Genomic DNA, 15,233 nt, shown 5'->3' with positions numbered 1-15,233 from the left:
ATAGAATTCCAGACTTTATTTTTGGGATCAGTCCTTTAAGAAGCTGTGCATTCTGAAGCCTATAGGGGTGCTTTTCAGTTTTCAGAAGAACTATTTCTGATATTAAGAAGTATCCTGAAATGATAGTAAATGAAACGCTCTAGGATGAATTTGAGGAAAGTACTTAAAAAAGAGATCCCAATATACATAGGTATTTATCACAGGCAGCGTTTCAAATTGATGAGGGAAAAGTTGGCTGATTTGGTAATTTATGTTGCAACAACTTTCTAATCATTTGGCAACAACAACAAAAATCAACTGTTCATTGCTTTACTTTTTACATAAAAATAATTAAAAATTAAAACAAAAGATAATATAAAAAGACTTAGTGAGGTTAACCTTTTTACTAAAGGGACTGAACTCAGTCAGTGAGTATAGTCATGAAAGTTTCATTTTTTTTTTTCCAGTCACTATCTTTTGAATTTTCTTCAATTGCCCCTTAACATCATCTTGGTTCAAGCTCATAGCTTTCCCAGTATTTTTTTTCAGTTACAAAAAGTCTAATTCTGCTCTTGTCCCTTATTAGGCTTGACCTGTGACTGGAGGGATCTATAGTACTCTTTCAGGCTCCTTCCCCCATTATTGGGAGTGTAAATTTATGCAGCCTTTTTGGAGAGCAGTTTGACAATATCTGTGGAAATAAAGTGCATATGCCCTTTGACTCAGGAGTTATACTTCCAGGAATTTAGTACTACAGATATACTCACACAACTTTATTTGAAAGGTGAGTCCATTAGAGATGAAAATTCTTTGTTAGTTCTGATAGAAATTCAGAAAAGCTATACTCTGTAACTTAATGTTTATTAACAAGAGAGCTGTTAAACTTATTCTAACTCTTCCAGAAAAATGGTGAGATATGTTATAATTTAACTACTGGACATTTAAGTTGTTCCCAGTTTTTTTAATAAGTATAAAAAAATGCTGCAGTGAACATCTTTGTGTATATGCTACTCATTCACGAGTATTGAGAATGTTTCTTAATGGCCGTATTTAGAAAAGTCTTCTGCTTTATATTTTGTCCCCCCTCTCATACTTCAAGGAGCACAGGAGACCTCAGTTTAAATCACAGCTAATTGTCTAAATGGGTGTGGGACTTTATGGCGGCACTTTAACCTTCCTGAGCAGGAGGTTCTGCAAATCTGGGCGTCTCAGGCTGACATTTAACAGCTGTAACAAATGCACTCTTCATTGTTGCCCACTATCACATTCTTCACCATCCTGTAGGGGGTATGTGTCAATAGGGGTGCTGTTAGTATTTTGGATAAGACAATCCATTGGTGAGATAGTCCCATGCTTTTCTGGTCTCCTCCTCCATTGTGATGTCATTGTGCTCCAATTGTGTATAATTACTGATTCAAAAAGCAACTTCAGCAATTATTAAGGGGATAGTACTGCTCCCAGTTGAAAACTACTATTGTAAAAACTTTTGGCAGGAATTTATATAAGATTATTTCTGATTTTTATTGGCTTTTCTTTATCGCATTCTTTTAGCAAGAAGCAGTGGTAGTTTAAGTTATTTAATCTCAGTATCTACCCTAGAACATGTCATTTTGTTTATTATCCCCATGAAAGACTGAGTCAACAGTAATAGTTTCTTCACAGATACATTAATAATTTGGTATAATATAAAAACAAGACTGTATTCTGATTTATTAGCTTTGTTTTATAGGTGGTTTTACTTTTTTTTTTTTTTTCAAACTGAGGAAAAAAGTGGCAAAAATATTGCCACAAATTTTCATACAGCCTTCATCCAGGTTCCCCAAGTGTTAACATCTTACACAGTGACAGTGCAGTTATGAAAATCAGGGAACTAACGTTGATATAATACTGTTATCTAATCTCCAAGCTTTATTTAGATTTCACCAGTTGTCTCACTAATGTCCTTTCTCTGTCCAGGATCTAATGCAGTTGCATTTTAGTTATCATGTCTCCGCTTAGTTTTCTTTAATCTGAAACAATTCCAAAATCTTTGTCTTTCATAACTATTACACTGTGAAGAGTACTAGCCAGTAATTTTGTAGCGTGTCCCACAATTTGGATTTATGTGGTTCCCTCCATGATTCAATTAATGTTGAACATTTTGGTTGAGAATACTATAGAAGTGACATTATTAAGCTTAGTAGGAGGAACATGATACTGATTTATACAATTACCAGTGATGTTAATTTTTTTTATTGGTTAAGGTGATACAGTTGTCCCCCATAGTTGTGTTTTTCCTTTGTAATTAATAAGTATTCTGTAAGAAGATACTCTGTGACCAGATAATTATCTTATTTTTCATCATACCTCTCTACTTTTTACTTTCATTGATGATTCATACCTGAAATTATTATTACTAAGGCGTTTGCCAAATGGTGATTTTCTATTTCCATCATTCCTTTTACATTTTGCACTAATTAGAACTGGAGGATTTCTTCATAAGTTACATTGTGCCAAATATGTTATTTCATGGAAATGTGGTTGAAAATTTTACTTGGTTTTATTGGGTATTTGATACTAACAGTTTTAAAAACTTTTCTAACAGCTTCCTTCTAATGCTTATGGTATAGAAATGTTTCTATCCTTCATGTATTTATTTAGTATAGTGGTCTCAATTTTTTTTCCGAAGAAAAATCTTGACTTTGACTTAAGTACTGTCTTGGTTCGTTTAACAAAAGGTGGGTTGGCCATCTATCCAGAGTACATTTTTAATTAGGTTTTACAATATCTACAAAAGATTTCAGGCTTTTCTGCTCATTTAACTTCTAAAACACGTGTTTGCTCTTAATATACAATATACATTAGATCTCTGTCCCAGACTATAACTTTAAATTTGCAGTTTCTAGAAGGTCGGAAAAGAAAAATTGTAAAGCATTGTTTACAAGCCATCAGCTCCTAGATATCTGAGCTTTTAACTAAGGGAGGGATTAGAACCTCATGTTCTTAGACTGTGTTGTTTTGGCACCACAGAATTCATTCATACTGTCCATTAATTTATCTTGATTTTATCTTGAATTTATCTGTAAATTGTCCTTACCAGTGCTTCTCAAAGATGGTCCCCTACTATTAGTAGTGTCAACCTCATGTCAGAACTGGTTAGAAATGTAAACTTCTTAGGATCCACCCAGAGGAAGCAGTCTGTGTTAACAAGCCCTCCAGGTGATCCTGATGCGGGAGAAACATTGCAGTATACATTTCCTATAAATTGTTGTGGATTGTTGGTGGAGGTAGAGAATAGATTGCCAGTTTATCCATCTGCTTTGTTATATTATCTGTTTTACCTAGCTTGTAGGGGTAGTGAGATATTTTGAAGATTAACTCTCTATGCTCTACCCACCCCCGGCCCCCGAACCTGGTAACCTCAAATTTACTTCCTGTCTCTATGAATTTGTCCATTCTAGATATTTCGCATAAGTGAAGATTCATACAATATTTGTCCTTTGTGTCTGACTTATTTCACATAACATAATGTTTTCAGGGTCCATCCATGTTGTAGCATATATGTCATAACTTCATTTCTTTTTATAGTTGAATAGTAGTCTATTGTATGTATATATCATATTTTGATTATCCATTTATTTGTTCATGTATACTTGGGTTATTTTCACCTTTTGGCTATTGTGAATAAGGCTGCAAAGAACCTTGGTGTTAGAGCCCCTTTTTTCAACTCTTGGGTATATACCTAGAAATGGAATTTTAGGTCATAACGGTAATTTTGTGTTTGTCTTTTTGAGAAACTGCCAAACTATTTCCTACAGTGGCTGCACTGTTATACATTCCCACCAACAATGTACAGTTTCTCCACATCCTTGCCAGTACTTATTATTTTTTTCTTTAAAAAATTTATTAAAAATTAAAAATAATTATAGCTAGCTATCCTAGTAGGTGTGAAGTGGTGTCTCATTGTGATTTTGATTTGCATTTCCTTAATGACTAATGATGGTAAGCATTTTTTCATATGCTTATTTGCCATTTATATTTCTCCTTTGAAGAAATGTCTGTTCAAGTCTTTTGCCCATTTAAAAATTTTTTTTTTTGCCTTTTTGTTGTGTTATAGGAGTTCTTTATATATTCTGGGCATTAAACTCTTATCAGATATATGGCTTACAAATATTTTCACCCATTTGGTAGGTTATCTTTTAATTTTCTTGATATCTTGATGTATGAAAGTTTTAAATTTGATGAAGTCCAATATATCTATTTTTTTCTTTTGTTGCATATACTGGTGTCATATCTAAGAATGCATTGCCATGATCGTGGCAATCCAAGATCATGTAGGTTTACCCTGTGTTTTTGTGTGACAATTTTTTGGTTTTAGCTTTTACATTTAGATTTTTGATCCATTTGAGTTAATTTTTGCGTGTAATGTGAGGCAGGGATCAACTTCATTCTTTTACATGTGGAAGAATTCGTTGAAGAGACCATTCTTTCTCCGTTGAATGGACTTGGCACCCTTATTGAAAATCACTTGGCCATAGATACATGGTTTAATGTCTGGATTCTCAATTCTGTTCCATTTGTGTATATTGTCTGTCCTTATGTATTATGGTATTTTGAATATAAATTTCTCATGCTGTTTTATTTACTTAAAAAAACTCTTTTGGCACTTTGCTGTTTTAACTTTTTGTTCTCAATAAAACTAAAATTATGAGTAACTTTAAACATTAAAAATACTACACTTAGTAAATTCTAAAGAAATAAATTTAGTATTATGTGATAGATACTCTCCTGAGCTTCTGTGGGAAGCATGAGGATGGACAAGACTTGTTTCTGTTCTCTAACAATTTGCAATTCAGTTCACTAACTTAAAAAGTACTATGCTTTTTGCTTTGTCATTCTGTTTTTTGTGTGAGTCCAACCTTGTGATGTCTTTAGGATATGAGATGCTTATTCCTGTTGCAGCAAAATTGGAATGTTTAGCTGTTATAGTATTACTTTTTTTTTTTTCTTTTTTGCTGTTGTATAGTTTATGTCTTTACCTTAATAAGCACCTAATTTTATTACTCTCCTTATCTTTTTGTAATTTGCTTCCGTTATATTCTGCAACTAGTTTCATAGAGAATGGTTCTCCCCTGTTTTAGTTTTATAAAAGACTGGGCTGTTATAACACTGAGCTTTGCCTCTTTCTGTATTTTTTACCTATCCATTTGCAAACAACTGAATCTTTCTTAGGCAAATTTATAGTCTGATACTGAGACTTGTTCACTGTGTGTTGTGCATATAGTGGGATGGGCTATTGTAATGTGAACTTCCAGGGTGAATTTTATTTATTTATTTATTTATTTATTTATTTATTTATTTATTTATTTATTTATTTATTTATTTATTTATGGGTGTGTTGGGTCTTCGTTTCTGTGCAAGGGCTTTCTCTAGTTGCGGCAAGCGGGGGCCACTCTTCATCGCGGTGCGCGGGCCTCTCACTATCGCGGCCTCTCTTGTTGCTGAGCACAGGCTCCAGACATGCAGGCTCAGCAGTTGTGGCTCACGGGCCCAGTTGCTCCGCGGCATGTGGGATCTTCCCAGACCAGGACTCGAACCTGTGTCCCCTTCATTGGCAGGCGGATTCTCAACCACTGCACCACCACGGAAGCCCCAGGGTGAATTTTTAGTAGTTGATAGTGAGTGATGTTCTACAGAATGTGCTCTTCTTGCAAGAACATAATTATGTTCATTTTTAGTTAATCTTGCCTAGAATAGCACTGTGTGATAGAAATATAATTTGAGCCACATAAGTAATTTAAAATTTTCTAGTAGCCTCATTTTAAAAAGTTAAAAAAAGATTAGATGTATTTTAATATATTTTAGTTAATCTGACATATCCAAAATATTATCATTCTAACATATAAACAATATAAAAATATTGAGATATTTTACATTTCTTTTTTGGACCAATTCTTTGAAACTTGGTAGATATTTTATATCTCAATTTGATCACCAAATTTTCATCAGAAATACTTCATCTTTCTGACTTCATAAAAATTTATGGTTGAAAAAGTAGATTCACATACCTAAGTTGTTCCAAATAAACTTATGCTTTTCAATATCTGAATTAAGTGCCAAAAAATAAATTTCTCTTAGTATTTGCATCCAAATTGATAAAACTGTTTCATATTTTTTTAATAGACTTCATTAGACTTTGAAGCAAAAGCTTAACAGTTTCAAAACTGTGCTACTCAAATTAAGCAAATTCACTGACTCGTGTCAACTCAGTATTATTAACCTCAGATTCCTTAAGGATATTGCATACGTTGAAAAGCAACACGAAATTCAATCAGTATCACAGTGTTCAACTACTTCTTGTCATTTTCTCAGCCAGTTTTCATAAAACTGTCCATTGTAATTAAAATACTGTGTATATGGATTCATGTTAGGGAAAAGTGTATTAATCAATCTTTATTATTGATTTGTATTGTGAAAACTTTCAATTTCAACACAAAAATTTCCATACCTTATAGCTAGGTCATAAATAAACTTTTTCTTTCTTTGATACTTCAGATTAAGCTTGTTTACGTGTAGTGAGATACCGTGAAAAAACAAATACTGCCATTTTTGTTTTTGATTATTGAATATTGAAAAGCAATCCTTACTTGAATCAGAGTCAATACAGTAATACAGTAAATCTTTGTGAAGTTCTTCCACTACTCAGCCATTGAGCAAAGAATACAAGATTATTAAATTATTAAATTATTAAATCTTCTGTTCTTTCAACAGCTTTGTAAACTGGCTAGGATTCGTATTATTTGCATGTACATACTTATCAATTTTAACAAGTTAATCCATTACACTTTTCATAGTTAGCTATAGAAAGCTGAGCACAAATATTTTCAGTGTATATCATACAGTGGAACAAAACAATAAGATAGACATCAGTTTCTTCTTTTAAAATTCCAATAAGTGTGGATGTTTGAGCTAACATGACTGGAACTGTCTGTTGAGATAGAAACTAATTTTTTAATATATAGCTGAAATTCTTTGACAGATGTAAAAGATGAGAAAAGGTCTATGCCACAATTTGGATTTTTTAAAGCTACATATCAACATTTCTTCTTAAATTTCAAAGTCCTTTCAAACAAAATGTGTCTAAAGTTTTAATTTGGCAGTGTCTCTCTTATCACATGGCTATCTAAAGCTAAAAGAAAAGTAATTTCTCAAATCTATTGATTTTTGATATTGTTAGAAAGGTCTTCCATATGATGGACAATTGTTTTGTGGCTTAAATGAAGACCTTCCACTTTTTGTAAAATATCCTTTTTAGTATTCCTCATAATTTTCTAACAAAATGTCTATAATTGAAATAATATCTTTACTATCTTTCCATTTAAATATGGTTTCCTTCCTCCCTCCTTTCCTCCCCCCCTTCCCTCCCTCCCTCTCTCTCTCTTCCTCCCTCCCTTCGTTCCTTTGCCATTTTATAGCTGGCCAGAGTCATAAGCCCAGATCCCTTAAAAATCTTTTAAAAATGTTTGTGGGACATTGAATTCTTGTATCAGGTGACTAACTTTGTTGCTTCTCTTTTTTTTAATATAAATTTATTTATTTATTTTTGGCTGCATTGGGTCTTTGTTGCTGAGTGTGGGCTTTCTCTAGTTGCAGTGAGCAGGGGCTACTCTTCGTTGCGGTGCGTGGGCTTCTCATTGTGGTGGCTTCTCTTGTTGCAGAGCACGGGTTCTAGGCACCCGGGCTTCGGTAGTTGTGGCACGTGGGCTCGTTAGTTGTGGCTCGCGGGCTCTAGAGCGCAGGCTCAGTAGTCGTGGCGCACGGGCTTAGTTGCTCCGTGGCATGTGGGATCTTCCCGGACCAGGGCTTGAACCTATGTCCCCGGCACTGGCAGGTGGATTCTTAACCACTGCACCACCAGGAAAGCCCCTGTTGCTTCTCTTTTGACTTAGGAAACTTCTTACAAAAATTTTTTGCATACTTGCTGAAAATGTCTCTTGATATTGTCAACTTTTTTATTTGAAAATTTTTCTACATAAGAAACAACTTTTTAATTTTGCTCTACCACAGCTAATTGTGATTATTATTCCTATTAGAATTTGTGGATTATCTTCTTCCAGTCTCACTTCACTGTTCTAGTGACAGTACTAACTTCTGTGTCTCTCCTTGATTGTGCACGGGTAGAATGCCTTTGTTTTAATTTAAAATTTTTGTTTACCCCCACCACCCTTTTGTCCATTTGTTTTTTTAAAGTTAAAGAAAACAACTTAATTATATTCAAAATATATTAAAATTAAAAAATTCAAGTAAAAATTAAAATGGAAAAGTATCTCCATTTGGTTATCAATTATGATTTACATAGGCATCACTGCAACTTGTGTTCTTTGCAAAAAAAATTTAAGTAAATGCTTTACACTATCATTACATTGGTATGTAGAAAAAAAGTCATTTCAGTTGAATAGTTAATTGATGCCGCCTAGATCACAACAATACATTTTTCTTTAATAGAAAGACATTTTACATGGCTTCAGCTTTTAAATTTAGATAAAATTAATTATAATTAAATAAAAATTCAATTCCTCGGTGATGGTAGTCACATTTCAAGTGTTCACTAGTCACATGCAGCCAATGGCTATTGTATTGGAAATTAAACTTTGATAGTTGGTTATATACTGTATACTTCCAGGTCTGGAAATGAAAATCTTGAGAGTTGGTTATATACTTGCTTAAAATATTTTGGTGGCTTGAGACCAAGAATTACAGTCTTTTTTTGATAATGCTAATGTCACAGGAGCAGTACCAAGAGGACTTATGAATCAAGAACCCTGGAAAGAGTTGCTTAGAACTACAGGAATACCTTGTTTTTGTTTTGCACTTTGCTTTATTGAGCTTCGCATATATTGTGTTTTTTTTTAAACAAATTGAAGGTTTGTGGCAACCCTGTGTCAATCAAGTCTGTTGGTGCCAGTTTTCCAACAGCGTTTGCTCACTTCACGTCTATGTGTCACATTTTGGCAATTCTTGCAGTATTTCAAACTTTTTCATTATTATTATATTTGTAATGGTTATCTGTGATCAGTGATCTTTGATGTTACTATTGTCATTGTTTTGGGGCACACCCATGTAAGATGGCAAACTTAATTGATAAACGCAGTGTGTTCTGACTGTTCCACCAACTGGTCATTCCCCCATCTCTCTCCCTCTTCTCAGGCCTCCCTATTCCCTGGGACACAACAATATTGAAATCAGGCCAATTAATAACCCTACAATGGCCCCAGTGTGCAAGTGAAAGGAAAAGTTGCATGTCTCTCACTTTAAATTGAAAACTAGAAACAATTAAGCATAGTAAGGAAGACATGCTGAAGCCGAGATAGGCTGAAAACTAGGCCTCTTGTGCCAGTGAGCCAAGTTGTGAGCAAAGGAAAAGTGCTTGAAGGAAATTAAAAGTGCTACTCCAGTGAATACACGAATGATAAGAAAGCAAAACAACCTTATTGCTGATATGGAGAAAATTTTAGTGGTCTGGATAGAACAGCAAACCAGCCACAATATTCTTTTAAGCCAAAGCCTAATTCAGAGCAAGAACCTAACCCTTCAATTCCCTGAAGGCTGCGAGAGGTGAGGAAGCTGCAGAAGAAAAGTCTGAAGCTAGCAGAGGTTGGTTCATGAGGTTTAAGGAAGGAAGGCGCCTCCATAAAAGTGTAAGGTGAAGCAGCAAGTGCTGATGTAGAAGTTTCAGCAAGTTATCCAGAAGATCTAACTAAGATAATTAATGATGGTGACTACACCAAACAACAGATGTTCAGTGTCTATGAAACAGACATATTGGAAGATGCCATCTAGGACTTTCATAGCTAGAGAGGAGAAGTCAATGTCTGGCTTCAGAAAGCTTCAAGAGAGTCAGGCTGACTCTCTTATTAGGGTCTAATGTAGCTGGTGACTTTAAGTTGAAACCAATACTTATTTACTATTCTGAAAATCATCAGGCCCTTAAGAATTATGTTCAGTCTACTCTACTGTGCTCTGTAGATGGAACAACAAAGCCTAGATGACAGCACATCTGTTTACAACATGGTTTACTGAATATTTAAAATCCATTGTTGAGACCTACTGCTCAGAAAAATAGATTCCTTTCAAAATATTATTGCTCATTGACAATGCACCTGGTCACCCAAGAGCTCTGATAGAAATGTACAACAAGATTAATGTTTCTGTGCCTGCTAACAACATCCATTCCACAGCCCATGGATCAAGGAGTAATTACAACTTTCAAGTCTTATTATTTAAGAAATGCATTTTATAAGGCTAAAGCTGTCATAGATAGTGATTCCTCAGGTGAATCTGGGCAAAGTAAAGTGAAAACCTTCTGGAAATGATTCACAATTCTAAATGCCATTAAGAACATTTGTGATTCATGGGAAGAGGTCAAAATATCAGCATTAACAGGAGTTTGAAAGAAGTTGATTCTAACCTTCATGGATGACTTTTTTAAGGGGGTTCAAGCCTTCAGTGGAGGAAGGAACTACAGATTTCTCTCGCTACAGAAAAAGCAAGAGAACTAGAATTTGAAGTGGAGCCTGAAGATGTGACTGAATTGCTGCCATCTCATGATAAAACTTGAACGAAGAGTTTGCTCCTTATGGATAAGCAAAGAAAGTGATTTATTGAGATGGAGTCTACTTCTGCTGTGAAGATTGTTGAAATGACAACAAAGGATTTAGAATATTACATAAACTTAGTTGATAAAGCAGCGGTAGAATTTGAGAGGACTGACTCCAATTTTGAAAGAAGTTCTATGTGGGTAAAGTGCTATCAAACAGCACCACATGCTACAGAGGAATCATTTGTAAAAGGAAGAGTCAGTCGATGTGGCAAACTTCACTGCTTTAAGAAATGGCCACAGCTGCTCCAGCCTTCAGCAGCCACCATCCTGATTCAGTCAGCAGCGACCAACATGGAGGCAAGCGCTTCCACCAGCAACAAGATTACAACTCACTGTAGGCTCAGATGATGGTTAACATTTTTTAGCAATAAAGTATTTTTAAAAAAATTTATTTATGCATTTATTTATTTTTGGCTGCATTGGGTCTTCGTTGCTGCGCACAGGCTTTCTCTAGTTGCGGCGAGCGGGGGCTACTCTTCGTTGTGGTGCGTGGGCTTCTCATTGCGGTGGCTTCTCTTGTTGCAGAGCACAGGCTACAGGTGGGCGGGCTTCAGTGGTTGTGGCACGTGGGCTCAGTAGTTGTGGCTCGCGGGCTCTAGAGCATAGGCTCAGTAGTTGTGGCTTGCAGACTCTAGAGCACAGGCTCAGTAGTTGTGGCGCACGGGCTTAGTTGCTCCACGGCATGTGGGATCTTCCTGGACCAGGGCTCAAACCCGTGTCCCCTGCACTGGCAGGCGGATTCTTAACCACTGCGCCACCACGGAAGTCCAGCAATAAAGTATTTTTTGATTGCGGTATGTACATTGTTGTTTTAGACATAATGCTATCGCACTCTTAATAGACTATAGTATAGTATAAACATGACTTTGTACTGGGAAACCCATAGATTCGTGAGACTCACTTTATCGTGATATTCGCTTTACTGCGGTGGTCTGGAACCAAGCCTGCAATATCTCCGAGGCATGCCTGTATTTGCGTTTTTCTTTGTGGCATGCCTCATAGTCATGAAAAATTAAAAACATTTCAAACATTGTTTATGAGTTAAAGGATATTTAGTAATAAAACACTTGGACACACGTATTATATATGAAATCATGGCCCACCTGCCTTTTATCCTTCAAGTATTCTGCAGGAGTACTTGGAGAATGGGAACATGTCTATATTCTAAAAACTATTTCATCACTTCGGTGAAAGACCAAGCAACAACAAAATAAGGGGAATTATTTTTTTTAAGTGCTCTCTCACAAAAAATTAAGAACATTTCACCTATAGAGATCTATAGGGGTCTCATCAGGTTCACAACAGATCTTTAAATTATGAAATTTAATTTCAGTTGACGTGGATTGTGGAAAGATTGTTAATGGAGCTTAAGTATTTAATATTCTGAGTTTGGGTAAATATGAAAATGTTTTATTAAGTAACCCTCAACTCCTTTTGTGGTTCTTAAATTAGGAGGGGCCGTATCTCAGTTATAGCACCAACCTTTTTCCTTTTCTTTTTTTCTTTCCTTCCTTTCTTCCTTCCTTCCTTCCTTCCTTTCTTTCTTTCTTTTTCTCTTTTGTTCTTTTTTCTTTTTCTTTTCTTTTTTTTTGCTGTTGTCTTCTGAACAAGCAGTAAGTTCTCCAAAGTTTCTGATTTTCCCAAAATAAAGGAATGGCAATGTTTATTCCATTCTCAGTCATGATCTGTGAATACAGGGGAATGTCTAAAGACCTGTTTTAAAAATCAGAGGAGCAAGTCTGTTAATAAAAAGGGAAGTGAAACTTGTCTTAATAGAATTTGTCCCACTAGATTGTTTCCAAAATTTGTTCTGTAGAAGTAGTCACTAGCGATGGTCCTTGAAGAATGGTTTCTGTGATTAAGTTTGAAGAAATACTATATACCATAATAATGGCCTATTGAAGATTCACAATGCACAGTGATATATTAAAGACTCTGGAACATCTTACAAGAGAGAAACTTGCTAAAGCTTGTTTATCCTGTGTTTCTTAAACTTCTTGGACAATGGAACTCCTTTTTTTTTGGTCAAACCTGTCTATCCTATGAGAAATGCTGCCCTCTAGAGGCATAAATTCAATTGCTCTTGAATTTGAGTACCATAATGCTGCCTCATCTTAGTATGTACAAGTTGTAACAATAAATAGTAAATACATAACAAAATAAAATAGAAAAATCTTATTTTGTCGAATTTTAAGAAAATTTGGGGAGATGGAACAGCAATGTAAAATATATGTTTCTCTTTTTATTGGACATATGCCATATTTATGGCTGCTAATCTTTTGAGTACATTTTCTTTATTTAGGGAATTATGGACACAAGTCAAGTCAAGTCTCCAAACACCATAAAGTTTCTCTTTCTGGCAGAAGTCATCTTTCCCTGTCTTTTTTGAAGACTTGTAACAATGTTGCTTATGAAAGTTACCATTCAAGGGGAAGCCAGTTTCCTCATACCTCTTCCCATAATTCTCATTGTTTCCAGATCTGTAACTGGAGTCAGATTGTAGCATGCTGTACTTTTGGATAGTCAAAATGAGAAGAAGGGATTATATATCAACTTAAAAAAATTTTTTGCTAACATATCAGAAAAAATTTCAGGAGTATGTGTAGATGTGGGTTCTGATGATGAGAGGGAAACATGCTTTTACATTTGGCTCAGAGTATTGGCATGGTGCAATTACCAGAGATTCTCAATTCATTATTCCAGCTCAAGCAGCTAAGAGAGCTAATTGTTTCTTTGATTGATCTCAACATTGGCCTATACTAATGAACTTGAATGCCTATGAACTCATGGTATAATGTAGAGGAAGAAGTCAAAAGATTAAGGGTCAGAGGACTGATGGAGTGGATTTTTCATTTTGCCCATTCACTCACCTCTTTTATTCTGTCTCCACTATTATCCACTAAGAGGTCCAGAAGACACTTTACTCACCAAGGTAGTGTGGAATACTTTGAGGACAGTGCCAGCATCTGTGGAAAAGCAGTATAATTGCTATTGTCTGTAGGTAGGAGACCTACCTGCATTTAATTTAATTTAACTCCATTGAAATTGTCTTTCTGATTTCAGATGGTGGGAGTCTATGGTGCCTCTAAATTTCAGAGGCAAGGTGGGCATCATTTCCATAAGGTAGCATGACCTGCATGATGATGAGAGATGCAGTGACCTGAATGCTTCTTTTTGGCTGTGGCTAAATGATCATGGGATCTCTAGATCTAAAGTAGATGGGTGGACCATTAAGGTCCTACTAGATCTGTATAACCCCAAATTCTAGGTTTCACAAGGGGAAGGTCTGAGAGTGAGTTGTAGTTCTTCACACGGTTCCTAGACCCAGGTCAGGTCTCTAGAACCTATTAAGTTTTCCTTCTTTGTGTGTTTATGCATTTAAAAAATATTTTCATTTGTTTTTCCATCCCCACCTTCTTTGCAGTTTTGTCCATAGGTTATAGAAGAAACCAGAAGGGAGGGGGACACGACACAGAGATTCTGATATTGGAGCTGTGCGCAATAACTGATGAGACTGGTTCTCATCGCCCTTTGAGGAACAGAGAGTTTTGTTTGTACAAGGCTTGGTTATAGTCTGTCAGGCTTGAGAACCTTGTTTGGTGCTTGAAGTCTGGAATAAATGTGCATGTTGTTCAATAACCAAGACTTGGTCCGTATTTGGTCTTATTTCAAATAACCTCCCACTGTTGGAGAAATTGGTATGTTAGGAGTCCTACAGAAGGCAGAACTCAGTTTCCTAACATCCCTTGCAGCTAGGACCTGGGCACATGACCTAGATTCTGTTGATCAGATGCATCTGTGGAATACATGAATTCAGAAGAGAGAATTGCAGGGTAGCAGCTCGTGCTTGGATTGCTTCTTAACGTGGATGTTGGGTGCTGAGACATTGAGCTTTTAGTGTGGCAGATGTTCTGGTGAGCCTTACAGTCTGAGGCTCTACTTTCATGGCACCAGGGGCTCAAAGAGTGGGAATAATTGGTGAGGATACTTAGGTATTTTTCTGGCTGTTATACCCTCAAGCTGATTCTTTGCCTTTTTGCAGGGAATTCTGTGCATCATCTAATGTGTTTTAATGAATTCCTTTTCTGATGAAACTACGGAAAATAGGTTCTGTTGTTTGTAGGTAGAAACCCTGATTGATCTACTAATTGTAAAGACTTTGTTTATTGTCAAAGTATTTTATTTTTCTAACTAAGATCCAAAAATTACCAAGTACTTGCACTCTATTTTTCCTCCCTGGAGGTCTACCATTTTTTTCTACCTAGAATGCCAATTTTTATACCTTTTGAATTGCTTCCTGTCCTTCACTACTCAGCATGAGTTCCAGTGCTGTGGTGAAACCTTTCTTTTACATCGCAGCAGCCTGATGGGTTCTTTTCTTCCTCTGAATTCCAGTAGCGCTTGTTTAGGCGTTAAGTGCTAGTTTTTTTCTTTCTGTATGCATCTTAGTTCTCACACTAAGGGATAAGCTTTCTGAGAACTGGTAGTATACCTCTTTCTGTCCCTTGCATTATCTAGCAGAATGCCTAGCACCTGTTGGATTCAAGGTCCAGCACGGTCACTTTTATAACATGTGGTGATTAGAGAATCACCATGATGCCAGGCCAAGTGAGCT

At 35.8% G+C, this 15,233-nt stretch overlaps 1 protein-coding gene across 10 annotated transcripts in view; it reads left to right on the top strand.

Annotated features, from left to right (window-relative positions):
* The window catches only part of FBXW7 (F-box and WD repeat domain containing 7), a 203,923-nt gene that overhangs the window by 19,806 nt on the left and 168,884 nt on the right, over window positions 1-15,233 (top strand). The window lies entirely within an intron of this gene.

This window comes from Balaenoptera physalus (genome assembly GCF_965194825.1).
Source record: "Balaenoptera physalus genome assembly, chromosome: 5".
Taxonomy (NCBI): Eukaryota; Metazoa; Chordata; class Mammalia; order Artiodactyla; family Balaenopteridae; genus Balaenoptera; species Balaenoptera physalus.
This window is presented reverse-complemented; position numbering and strand designations above follow the sequence as displayed.